Source organism: Hyla sarda, chromosome 2 (assembly GCF_029499605.1).
Source record: "Hyla sarda isolate aHylSar1 chromosome 2, aHylSar1.hap1, whole genome shotgun sequence".
NCBI classification, from domain to species: Eukaryota; Metazoa; Chordata; class Amphibia; order Anura; family Hylidae; genus Hyla; species Hyla sarda.
The window spans coordinates 273,747,632-273,769,085 of record NC_079190.1 but is presented as its reverse complement, the minus strand read 5'-3'; the positions used below and the strand labels follow the sequence as shown (position 1 = coordinate 273,769,085).

Below are 21,454 nucleotides of genomic sequence, written 5' to 3'. Positions count from 1 at the left end.
GTGTGTGTCTCTGTGTTGTGTGTGTGTGTGCTTTTTTTGTGTAGAGGGAGGGGAGGGGGGGTTTGTTTGAACCAGCGATCTAATGTGGGGAGACTTTGACCTATTGTGGGGAACATGCAAGGGAACCTGCGGCCTAATGGGTGGAAACTACTATCAAATGTGGGGAATCTATGCTACCTAATGTGGGGGAAATGCTACCTAATGTGGGGAAACAGCTACCTAATGTTGGAAAACTGCTACCTAATGTGCGAAAGCTGCTACATAATGTGGGAAAACTGCTACCTAATGTGGGGAATCTGTTCTACATAATGTGGGGAAACTGCTACCTAATGTGTGGAATCTGTGCTACCTAATGTGTGAAATCTGTGCCTTTTAATGTGGGGAATCTGTGCTACTTAATGTGGGGAAATTACTACCTAATGTGGGGTAACTGGTACCAAATGTGGGGAATCTATGCTACCTAATGTGGGGCAACTGCTACCTACCTAATGTGGGGGAACTGCTAACTACCTTAAGTGGGGGAACTGCTGCCTACCTAATGCTCCCCCCCCCCCCCCTGGCAGTAGCACCCTCATCATCCACCAGCAAACCCCCCCAGTAGCAGCACCTCCATCAGAAGATCCTGATGGTGGATGATGGGGGTTCTCCTGCCAGGAGGATGATCCTGCCGATGGATGATGGGGGGTGATACTGCCAGGGGGGGATGGCCAGTAGCACCCTCATCATCCTCCAGCAACACCCCCCAGTACTAGCACCTCCATCATCCACTAGCAACACCACCAGATTTATATTCAGAGGGTACAGTATGTGGCAGATTTATATTCAGAGGGTACAGTATGTGGCAGATTTATATTCAGAGGGTACAGTATGTGTTGGTATTATATTCAGAATGTACAGATGTGTGGTAGGATTATATTCAGTGGGTACGGTGTATGGAAGGTTTATAATCAAAGAGTGTAGTGTATAGTAGTATTATATTTAGAGGATACAGTGTCTGGCAGGTTTATAATAATACTTGTTTTCATATAGAGGATGAGAATGCGCTGACATAGTGAGGAGACGTCTGGGCGTCACATTCTACAGACATAAGTTTTAGCTGGACCAGGTGGTATGTAACATCTGAATTAGATAAGGAAAGACTATAGAGAAGACGTCACCTGTAGTCACTGATATCATTGTGTATTCTCCTCACTATGTCCTATCAGAGCTGTAGTCACTTGTCAGTTCTACAGTTATGATGAGTGAAACTACAACTCCCAGCATTACCTTACCACTACATAAAGGGGTACTCTACTGAAAAAGATTTTTTTTAATCAACTGGTGCTACAAAGTTAAACAGATTTATAAATTACTTCTACTTAAAAATCTTAATCCTTCCAGTACTTATTAGCTGCTGTATAAGTGATTCACAGGAAGTTCTTTTCTTTTTTAATTTATTTTCTGTCTGACCACAGTTCTCTGTGCTGACACCTCTGTCCATGTCAAGAACCGTCCATAGTAGGAGCAAATCTCCATTACAAACATATCCTGCTTTGTACAGTTCCTAACATGGACAGACAGAACACTGTGGACAGACTGCAAAGAACTACACAACTTCCTGTGGAGAATACAACAGCTTATAAGTACTGTAAGGATCAAGATTTTAAATAGAAGTAATTTCAAAATCTGTTTAACTTTCTGGCACCAGTTGATATAAAAGTAAATGTTTTCCAGTGGAGTACCCCTTTAAGTAATTCTGGGAGCTGTATATTTAAACCCCTTAAGGACCAAGGACGTACTGGTACGTCCTGAGTCCTTTCCCTTTCTATAACGTGGGCCACGACGTGGCCCCGCGTCGTAGCGGGTCGGGCCCGGCCTCAAACAACGTCCGAGACCCGTGGCTAATAGCGCGCGGCACCGCCATCACTGCCGCGCGCTATTAGCCACGGGTCTCGGACGTTGTATGAGGCCGTGCCCGACCCGCTACGACGCTATTAGCCCTTTAGACGCGGCGTTCAAAGTTGAACGCTGCGTCTAAAGTGAAAGTGAAACCATGCCGGTTAGCTCAGGGAGCTGTTCGGGACTGCCGCGGTGAAATCGTGGCATCCCGAACAGCTGTTAGACACGAGGAGGGTCTCCTACCTTGCCTCCTGGTGTCCGATCGCCGAATGACTGCTCAGTGCCTGAGATCCAGGCATGAGCAGTCAAGCGGCAGAATCATCGATCACTGATATGAGAAACCAGTGATAAATGTAAAAGATCAGTGTGTGCAGTGTTATAGGTCCCTATGGGAGCTATAACACCGCAAAAAAAAAGTGAAAAAAAAAATTAATAAAGATCATTTAACCCCTCCCCTATTAAAAGTTTGAATCACCCCCCTTTCGCCATTTAAAAAAAAAAAAAAAAACAGTGTAAATAAAAATAAACATATGTGATATCGTCGCGTGCGGAAATGTCCGAATTATAAAAATCCTGCACATCAAATATGCACAGAATACTGTATGTGTGAATACTTGTTTGTTTTACTCTGTTGTCCTTGGTTACACACATTGTAGGGCATGCCCTGAGATGGCCAGGCATGCTCAGTTCAACTGCATATTTCTTGTTAGTCTCTACAGTGTATACAAGCAAGAGGGATTGTGGGAAGGTGTGTGCTCTGTTGCATTGCAACAGCTGGATCACATTTCATGTAGAATAAAATCAAAAATGCATAATGGCACTGGGAAAGGAGGGTAGCTTCAGTGCTCTCACAAAGTAGATGCAAGGTCCAGATTTACACCCAAAAAAGTAGAGCTCCAAGACAGCACATCCAATTACTGTGTTCCTTTTATTACACCATTGCAATGTTTCAGCATAAAAGCCTTTCTTAAGCAATGTTACTTGAAATAGTGGTGACCCACGGTGTATGGCGGGACCACGGGGTGTAGCAGTGTAGGTGGTGGGGGCCAGATGGTATTAACTAGTGTTGCTCGCGAATATTCGCAATTTGAATTTTATTCGCCAATATAGCACTATATATTCGAAATTACGAATATTTGCTTTTTTTTCTTCTTCACAGTACACATCACAGTGATCATCCATCTCTGGTTCCAGCTTGTGTGGTCTAAAGAAGGCTCTAATACTACTGTGTGAGACCGCTGGGCGAATATTCGCATATGTGAATATTCGCATTTGCGAATATTCGCGAAAATTGATCCCTCCTTTCTTTTAGCTTGTGGGCCAATGAGAATGATGCAAATACAGTTGTCAGAGATTAGCAACATACCCAGCAACCAATAGTAAAGTATTCCACCCCTTCGCTATGGGTGGGTTCACACCACGTTTTTACCCATACGGGAGCGCATACGGCTGGGGGGAGCTAAACTGTGCGTTCCCGTATCCCGGCCGTATGGTAATTCATTTTAATGAGCCGACCGGAATGAAACGTTCGCTCCGGTCAGCTCATTATTGTCCCGTATGCACTTTTCCAACCAGACCCAAAACCGTGGTCGACAATACAGTGGTCTCCAAACTGTAGCCCTCCAGATGTTGCACAGCTACAATTCCCAGCATGCCCAGGCAGTCAGTGCATGCTGAAAGTTGTAGTTTTGCAACAGCTGGAGGCACACGGGTTGGAATCAATGAGCTAGAGTCTTTTTCCTAACTCAGTGGTTCCCCAACAGTGTGCCTACAGCTGTTGCAAAACTACAACTCCAAGCATGTATGGTCTGCATTCTGGGAGTTGTAGTTTTGCAACAGCTGGAGGCACACTGGTTGGAAAACCTTCAGTTAGGTTCTGTTACCTGACTCAGTATTTTCCAACCAGTGTGCCTTCAGCTGTTGCAAAACTACAACTCCCAGCATGTACTGGGAGATGTAGTTATGCAACAGCTGGAGGTACCCAACTACAACTCCCAGCATGCCGAGACAGCTGTTTGCTGTTTGGGCATGCTGGGATTTGCAGTTTTGCAACAGTTGGAGGGTTACAGTTTCTCCAAACTGTGGCCCTCCAGATTTTGCAAAACTACAACTCCCAGCATGCCCAGACAGCTGTTTGCTGTCTGGGCATGCTGGGAGTTGTAGTTTTGCAATTTTTTCTCATGCGCGAATATATAAAAAATAAATTCACAAGATACAACTGCAAAAGTAATGCGAAAATACTTACACTGATGATGATTCTTTCTTCCTTCCTCGCAAATTGGCTGTGAACCATGTTGATAGATGATACTTGTATGACTTGTACTTCTATAAAGTTCATAAATTTTCACATGTGCGAATTTTCGCCTATGCGAAAAAAAAACGCTAATATTACGAATATGCGAATATAGCGAATATATGACGAATATTCGTCCATATATACGCAAAATATCGCAAATTCGAATATGGCCTATGCCGCTCAACACTAGCATTAACCCCTGGGGCAAGATGTTGTTAACCCCTAGTGTTCGTGATGCCAGGATGTGGTTGTTTGGTGCAGGAACAAATCAAGAAACTGCATATATTAAATGAGAGTGCAAAGCAGGTTTTGATACAACTGGAACTTTACTGAAGAAGGCAATAAAACATGTTTTACAGATAGCCAACTTCCACAGAAGTGACCGGGACAAAGGGAACCTCTCAGACTTGCTTGGACTTGTAGTGGTAATAATGATGATGCAGGCCACTGTACTACTGTTATGACTTTGGTAGGGACAGTAGAGACTTGACTTGAAGACATAGAAGACTTACAGATTAGATGTGGCTGCAGACTTGTAGGCTTTGGCCTAGCTGTACTGGACTTGTACAGGACTTGTGCTTGCATCTATGAGAGCAGGAACTAAGAGAGCTAGCATGGAGACTACAGCCCTTTATATCAGGGGGCTGGACTAAAGCCCATTGGTAGCTGCTTGCCTGTGGTTACCTGTGCCTCTGGGACTCTGGGTATCAGGTGATCACATATCACATGACCATGCCGCATGACCTTAGGAAGGTCCTATACAGTTTAAACATCCTAATAACCCTTATACATAGTTTACATTCACTTTACAATATTTATAATTAATGTACAATAGTAATCATAATAATGACCTAGGGGGATCCTACAGGAGAGCCCTATGGACTTGAGCGACTCTACCTGAGGGGACTTTAGGACTGTACAGAAGTACAGAACCATGTTCTGTACTGGGACACGACACAATATTGCTTGAGAAAGACTTCTACTCGGAAACATTGCAATGCTATAATAAAAGGAACACATTAATTGGATGTGCTGTCTCAGACATCTATTTTTTTACAGTTCAGAGAAGAAACTGTGAAGTGATCAGATCCATGGAGGTGAAGAACAGTTCAGTAATGTAAGTGATTTTAAGCGTATCTGTCATGTCACAGAAATAAATAATGCTCATGTACAGTATGTTATTCATTAGGTCATGCATTTTTTATGTGTCTAGTTTTGTATTTGGCTCAAAAATCCCTATGTTCTGCTGCTCATTCATTCTGACATCCACTACTCAGGAAGGGTGTGTCAGGTGCAAGCAATGATCCCGCCCTCACTCGCCCTTATCATGTGCAGGAAATTTATAAACATGTACACAATTTAGATTCTGATACAACCCTAATTTGGATCCCTGGAGTTACCTGGGTATACGGTGTATAAGTCTTCTGTTCTATATGTAGTGCCTCTTAGTGACAAGCTTCAAAAATCTTCTGCTTCACCCTTCACTAAAGCACCGTTTCTTCTCACCATCATGAGTGTATCATTGCTACATATTGTTAGCACAGCACATCAACACACTGTGTTCTCATGCCCTCTTGGCGGGTCTTGCCACCAGGCAGCACAATGCAAACTTACACCCAGCCTGATTAATTCCCTGCTCCTGTATGTACGATGCATTTGTAAAGTTTCCAGCTCACTTCACTTTTTATTTTTTTATTTTGTTGGTTTGTGGCCTTGGGCTAAAATAACATATAAAAAAAAAAATCCTCCCATCATTTTGCACTCAATACTCCATAATGTAAAAGTAAAAACAACATTTTCACAATTATTTTTATTTTTTTTAAGAAAAGTAAACTTTCGCATGGACATAAGTATTCAGACCCTTTGCTATGAGACTGGACATTTAACTCTGGGGGCCTCCTATTTCTCCTCATCATCTCTGAGATGTTTCTACACCTTATCTGGAGTGGACATGATTTAAAAACTCACAGCCCTGTCTATAGAGGTCTTATAGCTGACAATGTATATCAGAGCAAAAACCAAGACATGTGGCGAATGAACTACGTGTAGAGTTCAGAGACAGAATTATGTGGAGGCACAGATCTGATGAATGCTATAAAAAATTCTGCTGAACTGAAAGTTCTGAAGAGCACAGGGGTCACTTGAATTCTTAATATTACTATCCTTTACTTGCTAACTTCATTGAGGAAGGTCCCTAAGGCGGTACCACAATGCATTTGAAATAAGCCATTCTATACCACAAGGACGCCAGCCGACTTCTTTTTCATTTTACCCACACTTTCCACAAGCCACCCGGATCCAAGGTCAACAGCAACCCCACTATTCATCACCGCCACCACCACCTCTGCTATTCATCACCGTTATCCATCACCAATGATACCTCCAAGAACATCAAGGTCGGCACAACACCTAGGATCCGCGTGCAAGAACCAGGAGGTTTGCAGAAGCACAGTAGAAGAACAATGTTACCAGCGGTGTAGCTCTCCGTGTCACTGTGAGTATTAGGTCTGCTCCAGCGCGCTGTTCTCAACACAGCCGGCGGCAAAAACCAGGGGACCTGCATAGGATCGGATGAGCAATATCATCTTACTATACTACGAACTGTAGTGACTTGTTACTGATCGTATTATATGCATACAAGGAGAACTTTATCATCTTATAACTTTATAATATATCATTATGCCATCAATCTTTACTTTGTGTCAGATCTTATGACTCTATTTTTTATATTTTTTACTGAGGAAGTTCGGATTTTATACATGGATGTTTTTTGAATATTTGATCACTGCATTTTTATTTCACTCTCTGACAAGGGCCCTGTCAGTTGAGATAGCATATGCATTTTTATACATACTACTAAATGTCATCTTGTTTTGCTATTACATGTGCCTTATATTTATAGACCTTGAGCGCTAGTTCTTTTGTCTTTCTTAGAATAAATTTTGAACAACCAGGAATCTTTCTTGAGCAGAAGTAATCAGGGCAGAAGAGCCTTGGTAGAAATGGGAGAAATTGGAGAAAATTCTAGATGGTCAACAATCACTGCAGCACTTCTGGGTTTTATGGCAGAGTGGCCAGAAAGAAGATTCTGTGGAGATAAAAAAAAGACAGGACCGACGCACTGCGCCTCGTGTATTACACTGAGGCAAATGAGGAGTGAGTGGGGGGCAACCCCGCGGAGCTTATAGATGGCCGCTTACCTTGTGATAGTAGTAAATGCACATATAACCCACAATCAAATCGGGGTACTGACGGTGTGAGCCTCTGCTGAGCCAAAGGGTTGCAAGAGAAGACAAAGTCGTCCTGGAGTATAGTAGTAGAAGCAAGCCAGGAAAAAAAAAACTTGAAGTCGGCGCCGCTGACTCTTGTAAGAAGGATAAGGCAATGCCAGAGGTAGTGAAAAAGTTCTTTAGGTGCTTTTATATTTACCACAATCCACCTCTCTGTTCTAGGCATTGGAAGAGAGAGGTGGATTGTGGTAAATATAAAAGCGCCTAATGGTCCTGCTGAGGACTTTTTCTCTACTTCTGGCATTGGCTTATCCTTCTTACAAGAGTCAGCAGCGCCAACTTCAAGGTTTTTTTCCCTGCCCTGCTTCTACTGGCCAGAAAGAAGCCTCTCCTCATTAAAAGACATATACCCCCAACCCCCTGGATTTTGCAGAAAAAAAGCACCTTAAAGGGGTACTCCAGTGCTAAGATATCTTATCCCCTATCCAAAGGATAGGGGATAAGATGCCTGAATGCGGGGGTCCCGCCGCTGGGGACCCCCGTGATAATCAGTCCCTGGAGCATGTCTGATTACTGGCGATCACGGGGGCCGGAGCATTGTGATGCCATGCCCCCCCCCCACTGTGTGATGTCACGCTCCGCCCCCTCAATGCAAGCCTATGGGAGGGGGCATGACAGTTATGGCACTTAATTTCACCATACAATGTAGGGCAAACTATTTGTATTTGGCAGAATTGAAAAAAAGAGAATTACAATTTTTTTATTTTTTATTGAGTTCACCGTATGGTAATACTGACATAAACAACTGCATATTCCAATATACAGTGAGGTCCATAAATATTGGGACATCTACACAATACTAAAATTTTTGGCTCTAAACACTACCACAATGGATTTGAAATGAAATGATTTGCTTTAACTGCAGATTGTCAGCTTTAATTTCAGGGTTTTTACATCCAAAGCAGGTGAACGGTGTAGGAATTACAACAGTTTGCATATGTTCATCCCACTTGTTAAGGGGCCAAAAGTACTGGGACAGAAAAATAATCATAAATCAAACTTTTACTTTTTAATACTTGGTTGCAAATGCTTTGCAGTCAATTATAGTCTGAAGTCTGGAACGCATAGACCTCACCAGACATTGCTGGGTTTCATAACTGGTGATGCTCTTTCAGGCCTCTACCTCAACTGTCTTCATTTCCTGCTTGTTCTGGGGGCATTTTCCCTTCAGTTTTGTCTTTAGAAAGTGAAATGCATGCTTAATCGGATTCAGGTCAGGTGATTGACTTGGCCATTGCATAACATTCCACTTATTTCCCTTAAAAACTCTTTAGTTACTTTTGCAGTATGCTTTGGCACCGTCCAATGAGTTCTGAATCATTTTGCTGAATATGAGCAGATAATATTGCCTGAAACACTTCACAATTCATCCTGCTGCTTTTGTCAGCACTCACATCATCAATAAATACAAGAGAAGCAGTTCCATTGGCAGCCATACATGCCCACTATGCCATGACACTACCACCACCATATTTACTGATGAGGTAGTATGCTTAGGATCATGTTCCTTTCCTTCTCCATACTCTTCTCTTCCCATCACTCTGGTACAAGTTGATCTTGTTCTCATCAGTCGATAGGATGTTGTTCCAGAACTGTGAAGGCTTTTTTAGATGTCGTTTGGCAAACTCTAATCTGGCCTTCTTGTTTTTGAGGCTCCCCAATGGTTTATATCTAGTGGTGAATCCTTTGTATTCACTGTGGAAAAGTCTTCTCTTGATTGTTGACTTTGACACACATACACCTACCTCCTGAAGAGTAGTCTTCATCTGGCCAACTGTTGTGAAGGGGGTTTTCTTCACCAGGGAAATAATTCTTCGGTCATCCTCCACAGTTGTTTTCCTTGGTCTTCTGGGTCTTTTGGTGTTGCTGAGCTCACCGTTGCGTTCCTTCTTTTTAAGAATGTTCCAAACAGTTGTTTTGACCATGCCTAGTGTTTTGGCTATCTCTCTGATGGGTTTGTTTTGTTTTATTTCAGCCTAATGATGACTTGCTTCACTGATAGTGACAGCTCTTTGGATCTCATCTTGAGAGTTGACAGCAACATATTCCAAATGCAAATAGCACACTTGAAATGAAGTCTGGACCTTTTATCTGCTCATTGTAATTGGGATAATGAGGGAATAACACACACCTGGACATGGACCAGCTGAGAAGCCAATTGTCCATTACTTTTGGTCCTTTAACAAGTGAGAGGCACATATGCAAACTGTTGTAATTCCTACACCGTTTACCTGATTTGAATGTAAATACCCTCAAATTAAAGCTGACAGTCTGGAGTTAAAGCATGTCTTGTTCATTTCATTTCAAATCTATTGTGGTGGTGTATAGAGCCGAAAATGTTAGAATTGTGTCGATGTCCCAATATTTATGAACCTGACTGTATTGCTCGAGGCCTACTTCATAATTTATCACTTCATTTCTAACCCCATTACTTGAAATCTACTAAAACCTTTATTATAAATCCTCCTTAAAATATATCAACTCAATTTGCATCTCCAGATATAATCACATAAATCATAATATCATAAAATAAAATCTACAAACCTGCCTGGTAAACAATAGGGCTTTATATAGAAAAATCTACAGGACATCAAATTGTTCCAGATGGGGCCCAAAGAGTCAGTAGGACTGTACCGTATACACTGTCACCAAACAAGCCAGCTAAATCTTCCATAGTGCCTCCTTGCACACAAGCGAAACCAATGTTATACATGGTCTAATTCAAACAGTATATGTCCCACTAAAATGTTTAAATCAAGTCGAAAAATGGTACACTGAAAGACCTTGTGCAAGTAAATAAACCAGTGTACTCTTTCTTCTTTCTTATATATTTCTTAGATTTTTGCATACACTAAATAAAAATAAAATAAAAAAGCCCATCAAGCAACCACAGGATGGCTGATTAACACACAAGAAAGTTGGGGGGAAAAAAAACAAGACTTTCGTAGGTATTGCAGCTGTAGGCTCATGTAATCAACACAAATGATGCAAATACATAAAATCCTTTCTTACGATAATTTGGGGGGACTCTTGCCCCTTCCTCAGGTCCACTCCCAGTGTGGAGTGTGGGGGACTCTGTGTGAACATACATTCTGCCATAGGCAGGTTGTATCAATAACCGAGTCACATCAGGCATGAGGCCTGGTACAGGCCTAAAGCTGACCGCTAGGCACAAAAGATACGGGCCAAAAACTGTTTAAATACTTCCATTGATTGCAGCATTTAAACAGTTAAATACCAGACATCTGATTGATCTTCAATATAGATCATTACCAGCCGGTGTTGGCTACAGATAGCAGTTGGCATGGAATGGAACATGGTATATGGGTAGAAAATAGAAGGTGGCATATCATTCAACCCCTTCATTACCCAGCAAAAAAAAATTCTGGCTCACATTTTTTTCCTCCTTACTTGCTAAGACCCATAACTTTTTTTATGTTTCAACTGACAAAATTGTATTAGGGCTTTTCTGTGTGACAAGTTGTACTTTCCTTTAATACTGATACACGTACATGTATGTCATGGGTCGGGAAGGAGTTAAAAATTGGACATTACTTATATGTTAAGTAAATAGACAGAATTATATTCTTCTTTTTTTTTTTTTTTTATAAAAGTAGGATTTTTTAAAATGTTTCTAGTTTTGTCAGAACCTATGATCTTAGGTCTGCTCTTTGATCAAAAACCCCAGGCAACACTGCATGGTAAATGACCTGCCTTGCCTCTAAATTCTCTGATTCAAAGGAGACATTTCTTCCAAACAATAAGAAAGTTATAGGCAGTGGGAGGATTTAAATGTTTAACAACAAGTTATCTGCTCATTGGAATATATATATATATATATATATATATATTTTTTTTTTTATTATGTACAGCTAAATACTACTTGTAATGAAGGTCAAAGACAATTAAATTCCTACAAATGCTAAATCCAAATTCTTTGCCACTATAAATAACATGGAAGTCTAACTTATATATATATATATATATATATATATATATATATACTTTGCTTTACAATGAAATTGCCACATCAATAAGGAAAAGTTCTGGATTTAGGGAAATCACAGGATTGATAGACATGTTAATGATATACAAATACAAAAAAATAAAATGGAAACAAAATAGTTATAACATCTCCATTTATTCAGTATGGAGTATGAGCACTATGCACTATGCCTTACCCTGCTATCAGTAAAGTTATTATTTTATTATTTTTTATTCAAACGTTTTTATTGAACTTTATATAACAAGCGTACAATAATGAAAAAGTTGCAGGCACTCCAAAGGGGGTACCTGATATACAATCAGATGAACATCTTTTAAGTAACGCAACACGCCCGTTACTTGGGCCTTGGATATAGTAATAACATAAAGGTAAAGAGAAACATTAGCATCAGAGTTAGTAGTAAAAAAAAAAAAAACTGAGTTCCTGTTGGTAGGAACCGAGAGTAAAACAGATTTCACAATCTAAGGTTAAAAGGAAGTAATTGCCACAGTGTGTTATTCATATTCTGCACGCTAAACAAAGTCTAATTCATCTCAATCTGGCTTGAGGTGAGGGCAGTGTGGGCTCGACAGCCAAGCATTCCGTTGTTTATGAAACATTTTGTACTGTGAGTGGGCCAAAGTAAACATTTTCTCATAACCACAGGAAAGGTTAACTATATTAATTAGTTCCAGGAGATCTGGTGCCTCAACTGACTTCCAACATCTGGTGATCAAAAGCTTGGTAGACATTAAAATATGGGCAGTAAGTGTACGTGCGTGTGGAGGTATGTGTTCCAGTCCTAACAAAAGTATGGCCAAAAACGGTTTTAATACAAAGTCGTGACCCAAGAACTTTTTAAGTAGACACGCAACCCCATTCCATAGTGAGGAGAGTTTAGGGCATTCCCACAAAGTGTGAATGAGAGTTCCCTCATGGCCGCAATTTCTCCAGCAGAGCTTGGAGCAATCAGGAGTGAATTGATGTAATCTACTAGGGGTGTAATACCAACGTTAAATAGACTTGAGTACTGCTTCTCGATGGCTAGTGGAGCGAAACATGGATCTGACAAATCCAAGGGCAGTCATCCATTGTTCAGTCATGAATGTGTCTCCTAATTCTCTTTCCCACCTATCCATGAATGGCAACCTATTGGGTTCTTGTTTGTCGTTTATTAAATTGTAGAATAGTGTAATTCCTTTTTTCCTTGGTGTGGGACTCTGAAGGAAGGATAGAATCCAGGACGGGCTAGAGAAGCTACGAATGAATTTGTCTATGAGTAGGCTCCTTATCTGTAGACACTTATAGAAATCATTGCGTGGGATGTTATATTTCGTTTGCAGATGTGGGAAATGTATTGTATCGTGAGAATCAAACAGATTTCCCACAGTGAGTATGCCTTTTCCCCTCCAGTTGTGTAGAGATAAGTTGGGAATGAAATGGTAAAGGAAGTCTTGGGGGAAGTCTTTCATCAAGCAACTACGTTTAGGAAGAGGTTGCGCCAGGAATTTCCTCCACACTAAGTCAGAGAGGTTAATGGAGGTTAGAAATGTAGCGGGTGGAAGGGGAGAAGTTCCCGTGGAGATCAGCAGTCGGGATCTAAGGGATATAGGTGCAGAGCACACTTTTTCAATTTCTACCCAGTATTTATCGGGATTATCAGTCCACCAATATTGTAATTGGTCAAGTATGCACGATTTATGGTAATCTTCAATGTGTGGGAGGCCCAGACCTCCAGCATCGGGGTGAGTTGTTATGAGTTTGCAAGCTATTCTCGGTTTTCCATTTGCCCAAATATAACATGAAACATCTCTGTTCAGAGACACAAAAAAGGATCTCGGAACAAAGATTGATAGAGTTCTAAAAAGGTAAAGGAGCTTCGGAAGAAGGGGTATCTTAAAGGCCGCCAGACGACCCAGCCATGACACGATCTGTTTCAAATAAGAAAGTAAAGATGCTGATATAGAGGTAGCTAACGGGGGGGGGGGGGGGGAGTTTGTGCGGAAAGTGTGTTTGGAAGGGGGAGTCAACTGTATCCCTAAGTAAGTAATCGATTCTGTCTGCCAGTCAAGGTAAAATTGTTGTTTGAGCGAGTCTATCACAGATTGTTGTAAATTTACCGGTAAGATTTGTGATTTAGAGGTATTAAGCTTATAAAAACAGACTTTGCTGAACTCATCTAGCAGAAAGAACAGAGAGGGCAGAGAGGTTGGGACATCGGTCAGTGTCAATATGACGTCATCGGCAAATAACGCCAACTTGTGTTCTCTGTCTCCTACTCGTATCCCATGTATGTTGTTATGTTCCCGCACCTCCTGAGCCAAAGGCTCGACAGCAAGGACAAAAAGCAGGGGTGAAAATGGACACCCCTCTCTTGTGCCATTCGACAGAGTGATCCGGCCGGATAAAGCACCATTTGTAAAAACCGTGGCTGCAGGATTGGAATACAGCGCTTTGATGGCACTAAGAATGGCTCCTGAGAACCCAAAAGCTTCCAAAGCTGAGAATGCGTACTGCCAGTTCACTATGTTGAATGCCTTTTCAGCATCAAGGGTTAAAAAGGCTGCAGAGGTATGATAGTTTTGACAGTATTGAATTAAAGACAGCATCCTTCTGGTGTTGTCTGGGCCTTGTCGTCCTGAGATAAAGCCCACTTGGTCAGCTCCTATGAGGGTAGGGAGTAAGAGCATTAATCTGGACGCTAGAATTTTAGCATACATTTTCACGTCCCCATTAAGCAGGGAGATCGGTCTGTAATTAGAAGTATTGTCTGGGGGTTTGCCTGATTTGGGAATGGTAGTATTTAGGGCCATCAGCATTTTCTGCGGCAGGGAGCCTGTGGACATCGCTGTGTTAAATACAGTCAGTAGGTGTGGTGCTAAGGTGTCTTTGTACCTCTTATAGTATTCGTTAGGAAGTCCGTCGGGTCCAAGTGCTTTGTGTGAGGATAGGGATTTTATTGCTGCTAGAATTTCCTTTAAAGTAATAGGAGAGTTAAGTGATTGTAAAGTAGAATCAGACAGGCACGGAAGATGCATAGATTGGAGAAAGGCGCCAATAGAAGTCTGAGTCGGCTGGGGCGTCTGGGGGTAATCCTGCAAATTGTAAAGTTTATTATAGTATGCTTGAAATGCATTAGCAATCTCTCTTGGAGAGAGCACAGTTTTACCTGTTATTGGATAGGTCATTGCTGCTATCCTATTTTTAGCCAGAGAGGGTTTAACCCTTCTTTAAGGGTGGAACTAAGGCGAATAAAATCGCCTCTAATCACTGACTTGTGTGCTAGCCACAAGGTTGTTGGGGTAGTGTCTTGAGTTTGATTCAAAAGAAAGTATTCAGTGAGGGCTGTCTCAATTGTAGTGCTATGTTGAGAGTGAGCTATAATATGCGAGTTTGCCCGCCATACGAAGACGCTATGTGTAGGCTTAGAGTCTGTTAGCGTGAGAAGAGTGGGCACATGGTCAGACCAAGCAATTTCACCAATAGCTGTATCTTCCACTTTATCTATTAACCCTCTAGATATAAGAATCATGTCAATTCTTGAGTATGTGTGGAATCTTGGTGAGAAGTAGGTATAGTCGCGTTCTGAAGCATGCAAAAGACGCCAAGCGTTAAAAAAATAATTTTCTCTAAAAATGTCATTTAGGTAGAAAGAACGTTTTCCGTCCAGTCTTGATAAGTCAAGGGCAGGGTTGGATAGGAAGTTAAAGTCTCCACAAATAATCACCTCACCCACCCTAGTGTAAGCTATCAATGTAAATAGTTTCTTCAGAAAGTGACTCTGCCTATGGTTCGGAGCATAAAGATTCACTAGTGTGTAGTGAACATTGTTAATACAACAGACTAAGATGATATATCTACTGTGGGGGTCTATAATTTGTTTTGAAATCGAGACAGCTAAATCATCTCTGAAAGCTATAAGGACTCCCCTCTTTTTTTTTTTTTCAAAGGTGGAAGATAAAATTGTGGGGAATGTTCTATGACGCAAGGTAAGTGTTACGCCGAGTGCACCGGGTCCCTGCTCCTCCCCGGAGCGCTCGCGGCATCCTTCTCGCTGCCGGCGGGGATGAGATCCGCATAGCGGGACGCGCCCGCTCGCGGGTCGCATCCCAATTTACTCACCTGTCCCGTTCCCCGGCTGTCACGTCCTGGCGCGCGCGGCTCCGCTCTCTAGGGCGTGCGCCGGCTCTCTAAGATTTAAAGGGCCAGTGCAACACTAATTGGTGCCTGGCCCAATCAGTGTAATTAGCTCCCATCTGCTCCAGGCTTATTTAAACCCACTTCCCCTTCCTGTCCTTGCCGGATCTTGTTGCCTCAGTGCCAGTTAAAGCGTTTCCTGTGTATGTCCTAAGCCAGTGTTCCAGACCCTCTGCCGTTGCCCCTGACTACGATCCTTGCTGCCTGCCCTGACCTTCTGCTACGTCTGACCTTGCTCTTGCCTAATACCTTGTACCGCGCCTGTCTCAGCCGTCAGTAGGGGTTGAGTCGCTATCGGGTGGAACGACCTGGGGGTTACCTGCCGCTGCAAGTCCATCCCGCTTTGCGGCAGGCTCTGGTGAAAACCAGTAACCCCTTAGACTCCGTTCCCCTGATACGGCCCACGTCATCACCCCACTGACACAGAGGATCCACCACCAGTATCCTCACAGTATACCCATCCGGATCCTGACAGTAGGAGAATTAGCAGAGGAAACATGCGTCTCTTGGAGACATATTATTGATGCATTCCTTCTCTCTACTTCACGCCATAGAAAGTGTCCTTTTTGTGGGCTATTCAGCCCGTTCACATTCAAAGATAACACGCTCAAACTCATGTTGGCAATGGATGAAAAATGGAACGCTGGTTGTCTGTAGGGGGTTAAAAACTTGACTGACCACTCTGTGGTTCAGACAAGGATGTCACACACTGACATTAATAGTTCTATGGAGGTCGACACAAACTGGGTGGAGCTGTCAAAAGATCAAAAACCCGACTTGACTCTAAGAGCCACAGACGGGGATGTCACATGGTAGGTTACACTAAAATTATAAAGAGACAAAACAAAAAATAGCGTGAGGCAAGTAAAAGTAGTAACCTACAGGCAAAAAGGTTAACACTTATCACAGTATAAAGAAAAATTATAGCAACAAGAAGTGTAGGCAGTAGCACAAAACAAACGGTGAATTAGGCTCTAAATGAAAACACCGTAGCAGTGGGTTTGGGAAGAAAAAGTAACGTATTAGTCAAATAAGTCACTTTAAGCCATACCACCGGGTCCATATAACAAAGATATCGGGGTTCACTGAATAAGAAATAGTATAGTCAAACAAGGCTCACTCCGGATCCCTCATGTCAGACGAAATAGGTCTAGGGGATTGTGGGTCATCATCCCCCAGTCACACAGGACAGACAGTCCCATCTCAGTATTTGGCAAAGCATGAATTTTCCCATGTCTATTTATCAGAATTTTAGCAGGAAATCCCCATCTGTAAGGAATACCTAGGTTGCGGAGAGTTTCAGTAAGGGGGCCAAAAATGCGTCTGGCCTGGAGAGTAGCTGCTGACAAGTCTGCAAACATTTTAATGTCCTCATAAGGTTCTGGTAGCACAGGGTGTCTGCGGGAGAACTGTAGTAATAAATCTTTGGCTTGAAAAAACGTAAACCTGGCTAGCACGTCTCTGGGCAGGTCTTCAGGTAGAGAACGTGGCTTTGCCACTCTGTGCGCTCTGTGCATACTGCATTCATAAGCCTCCAGATCAGGGAGCAGATGTTTAGTCAGTTGTTTCATGTATTTAACTAGTTGGGAGCCAGGGATGTTCTCAGGGATACCTCTGAACTTTACATTGTTCCGTCTATTACGGTCCTCGGAATCCACCATCTTAGCATGTAGTGCATCAACTTTCACATCAAGCGTATTGTGAGCGTCCTGAAGTTCGTTGTGGGCTCTAGCAAACTAGACTAGTTTAGTCTCTGTATAGCACATTTTCTGCTCGAGCATCGCAGTATAGGCATGAATGGGTTTTAGCTATTTACTAAAGTCAGTTTGCAGAAGCTGCGCAGCATCTGCAGCATTTCTTTTAGCATAGTATCTGACACAGCAGCGTCTTTAGTTTTAAATGAGAAGAACAGGTCAGGGTCAGAGGGAGATATATAGTCCTGAGCTACTTCAGAGTCTCCGTCTGGTGCAGCCAGACGGGGCTTTTGTTTCTGAGGACTGACCTGAGGAGAATCCAACACCAATGGTCCCATTGGGTTATGGGTTCAATAGTAAATTTTCCAATCCCCTTCTAGGAGGAGATCCTCCCTTCCGGGGAACAATACCCTATCTGTAACCCAATTAAAATATAACTTTTATTCTTATTATTTAAAAGGTCTATCTGTGATTGTGAAACTTATATATATTTAAAATTGTCAGGAAAGACAGTGTGTCTTCTTGTGTAAGCCCACTTGGTGGTGCTATAGTACTGGTGTAGGAGTTATCTTATTTCTCACTGTGCATGGTCAGTATATCACTCTACCATCACACAGTAACTCCGCACCCTTGATACACACGGTCTTACTGTCTAAAAACTTGATAAATTGCTCTAACGTTTCGTTAGAAAACTAACTTCTTCAGAGAGCTGCCTAATATGGCGTTCAGCGTGCAGCACTGCCTTTTATAACCCTGTATGGGCGCATCACTTACGATGCACCAAATGAAGGGTTGGGGTCCAATCAGGACGTGGTTGGCAATCCGTATGTTCCGGCCGCCATTCTCGCGCATGCCCCGTCATCTTATGATCCTGGGCATCTTCTTTTCGCTATTGCGCACGCGCATCCTCTTGCGCGTGCGCAGTGCTTTCTGTCCCGTTCTCAGTGGAACGCAAGCTCCGTCTCCTGACACGCAAGCCCCATCTCTGTTCTCTATGCGCGCATATGTCCCTGATCGATCCCATTTCTCATAGGGGGTATTCTATCCTTCTTAATTTAAGCCTTCCATGACTGTTTCTTATATGCTTATTCTCTCTCTATATGTATATGCCAGGTGGTCTAATTTTTTTTTTTTTGAGGCTTTTTTCTTTTATTTCTTTTATTCTCGTTATAGGTTTCTTATATATCATTTAATCATTCCTTATAATAATTTTATAGATTTTATGTATTTTTATAGTGATTTTATCGATTTTGTGTTTTTCCATTTAACTCATCTAGTCATTCTTGATTTTCATTTTTTTGAGTTTATTGTATCTTATATGGCCATTTTCTTAGCTGATATTGTATTAATTTTTATAGATTTTATCTCTTATTAATCTATATTGTATTTTATTAATTAACATTTTTTTATCTCCTATAGATCAGCGGTCCAGGTGCAAATTTTCAAGTTACACATCCTCCAAGTACACCCCTCCCACCCATGGGTCCTCATCTTCTCCTAAGGTGATTATTGTATTCTTATTTATTTTCATATTTGAGTGCCCAGGTATCAGTTTTGTATGTACAGATTTTTCAGGTTTCCCTGTACCTGAGGAGAAGACTGCGTATCCTCTGTGCCTGGGCTCCTGTCGTTGCTAACTGCTGCTGGTTTGTCAATGAGGCCTCCAGCTTCTGGCTCCCTCTCACCTCTCCCCTCCGTCTCTCGGCTCGTGGGAGTCGGGGAACTCCAGTGAGATGGCACTTCAAATGACAGGGTCTGGTTCACTTGGGTGGAAGGTAAGAAGTGGTACGGGCTCAGTGAGGGCTCCGCTTCGCTGTCTTTATTGCGTTGCCGCAGCCTGCAAAAAGTGCGTGGCGGCACCATCTTGGGAAAACTTGCGGGCCGAGTCTCCAGGGTGAAAGTAGTTAGTTAGGCTCTGATAACCCCCGTGTTTGTGGTTCCTCTTTCTCCCCTGAGTCGCCATAGTGTTTAATGTAGTTGCAGGCATAAGCTGGGAGTCGCTGGCAGAGAGGAAAAGGCGATTTGTCCAGTGTTACAGCAGGAGCTCTGCAATCACACAGCCATTCAGTTCGGCGACCAAGCCACGCCCCCAGTAAAGTTAATAATGATTGTCTGAGGAAAACATAATAAATGCTCAAAATTACTACCCTCTTAGACCAAGAAACGGACTTGATGATGGTCATATTCTTGGCGTAAGGCTGCAGAAAAGATGTCCCTCAGGTAAGAGCAAGCTGACTATCCAGGGTATTACAGTGGTTCCTCTCAGAAACTGGCTTGAGCCTAAGCGACCCAGCATAGGCCTTGACAACCAACTCATCTAAGGATCCTTGTGCTCACACCCTTACTCACAACTCACTGCCCTGCTTTGTCAGTGTGTCTCACTACTCACTACTTCTCTATTTCCCTACTTACAAAGTAGGTTTAAAGGTTATCTAACAATAGAAAAACAGAGCTAATTTCTTTCAAAAACATCACCAAACCTTTCTGCAGATTGTGTGTTGTATTACAACTTGGCTCCATTCCCTTCAATGGAACTGAGCTCCATAACTACAAGAAACCTACAGACCAAAGGGGTGCAGTTTTCTAAATAAATCAGCAGTTTTTTTTAGTGCTTTTAGCAAGTTCTACTTAAATACTACTTCCTCTTATCAGAAGGTTTTAAATATTGATTAACCAACTGGGGAATCCTAACTAGGAAGAAAGAGAACTTCTTCTTGTAGGCTCACATCAAGCTTAAAGAGGCACTGTCATTGTTAAAAACTTTTCATATATTGCAGGACTCATTATAATGTGACATTTCACAATATACACCTTTTGAAAAAAAAATTACATTTTCACCTGAAATTCAAGCTCAAAATAGCCACCACTAGGGGTTGCCTGTCTTTTAGCCAGACAGACTAGTCTAGATTTTACAGCATACTGGATTCCGGCCGTAAAGCATACCGGTATCCAGTATAGGAGATTTCTATTGTGTATGCAAAACTACAGATAAAGGATGTGTGGACATGCTGGGAGCTGTAGTTTTACAACAGCTGGAGGCAACACTGCTCTAACACAGTTATTTACAAACATTGCAGCTTCAGTTGTTACTAAACTAAAACTCCCAGCATGCTGAAATAGTCAAAGCTTTTTCGGACTCCTGAATGACAAAGAAGTTGATCAGACATTCAGGAGTCTGTGAAAGATGAATGACACACAGTGACAGCTATGCTGATTAGCATCCAGCTTTACTAGGAGAAGATAAAACAGAAAGAACATGTATTCATAAAAATGCTGTACTTGTATCTAAAAAATCCTTGCACTAATATTATAAAGATCTATTCTTATATTTATACATTTTATCCTGTTATGAATTCACCATAATGTCTTCTGATTACTGCAGGCAAGCTCCAAGTATCTTCCTCTGACACATGACACAGCATAAAACCAGAGAGGAAAGGGTTACAGAGTAGAGAGTATTGATTGGCTGACTGCACAGGCTTGGCCTGTGAGGGAGACACAGACACACCCCTCCAGCCTGAACAATGAAAAAGTAACTCACCAGCAGATAAATGCTTATATCTCTGGATATATAGGTCCGAGACACATAAAAATTATATGCACATGATCAGGATTGGGTCCTGAGTAACCTATCACTTTTTTTCATTTTTTTGTACTATGACAGGTACGCTTTAACCCCTTAACGACGCAGGACGTATATTTACGCGCTGCGCCGGCACCCGCGATATGAAGCGGGAACGCGCCACGATTTTGCATCATATCGTGTCAGTCCCGGCGCTCATCAACGGCCGGGACCCGCGGCTAATACCACACATCGCCGATCGTGGCGATGTGCGGTATTAACCCTTTTGAAACGGCGTCAAAGCTGACCGCCGCTTCTAAAGTGAAACTGAAAGTGACCCGGCTGCTCAGTCGGGCTGTTCGGGACCGCCGCGGGGAAATCGCGGTGTCCCGAACATCTGACCGGACACCGGGAGGGCCCTTACCTGCCTCCTCGGTGTCCGATCGACGAATGACTGCTCCGTGCCTGAGATCCAGGCAGGAGCAGTCAAAAGCCGATAATGCTGATCACAGGCGTGTTAATACACGCCAGTGATCAGCATAGGAGATCAGT

The 21,454-nt window shown here is 42.4% G+C and overlaps 1 long non-coding RNA gene across 1 annotated transcript in view; it reads left to right on the top strand.

Annotated features, from left to right (window-relative positions):
* The first annotated feature begins 5,021 nt into the window (after positions 1–5,021).
* Positions 5,022–21,454, top strand: part of LOC130356097 (uncharacterized) — a 128,956-nt gene continuing 112,523 nt past the window's right edge. Inside the window, exons 1-2 of the long non-coding RNA XR_008888777.1 lie at positions 5,022–5,291; positions 18,760–18,842. This is a non-coding gene — a long non-coding RNA (uncharacterized LOC130356097). The remainder of the gene's footprint in view (positions 5,292–18,759; positions 18,843–21,454) is intronic.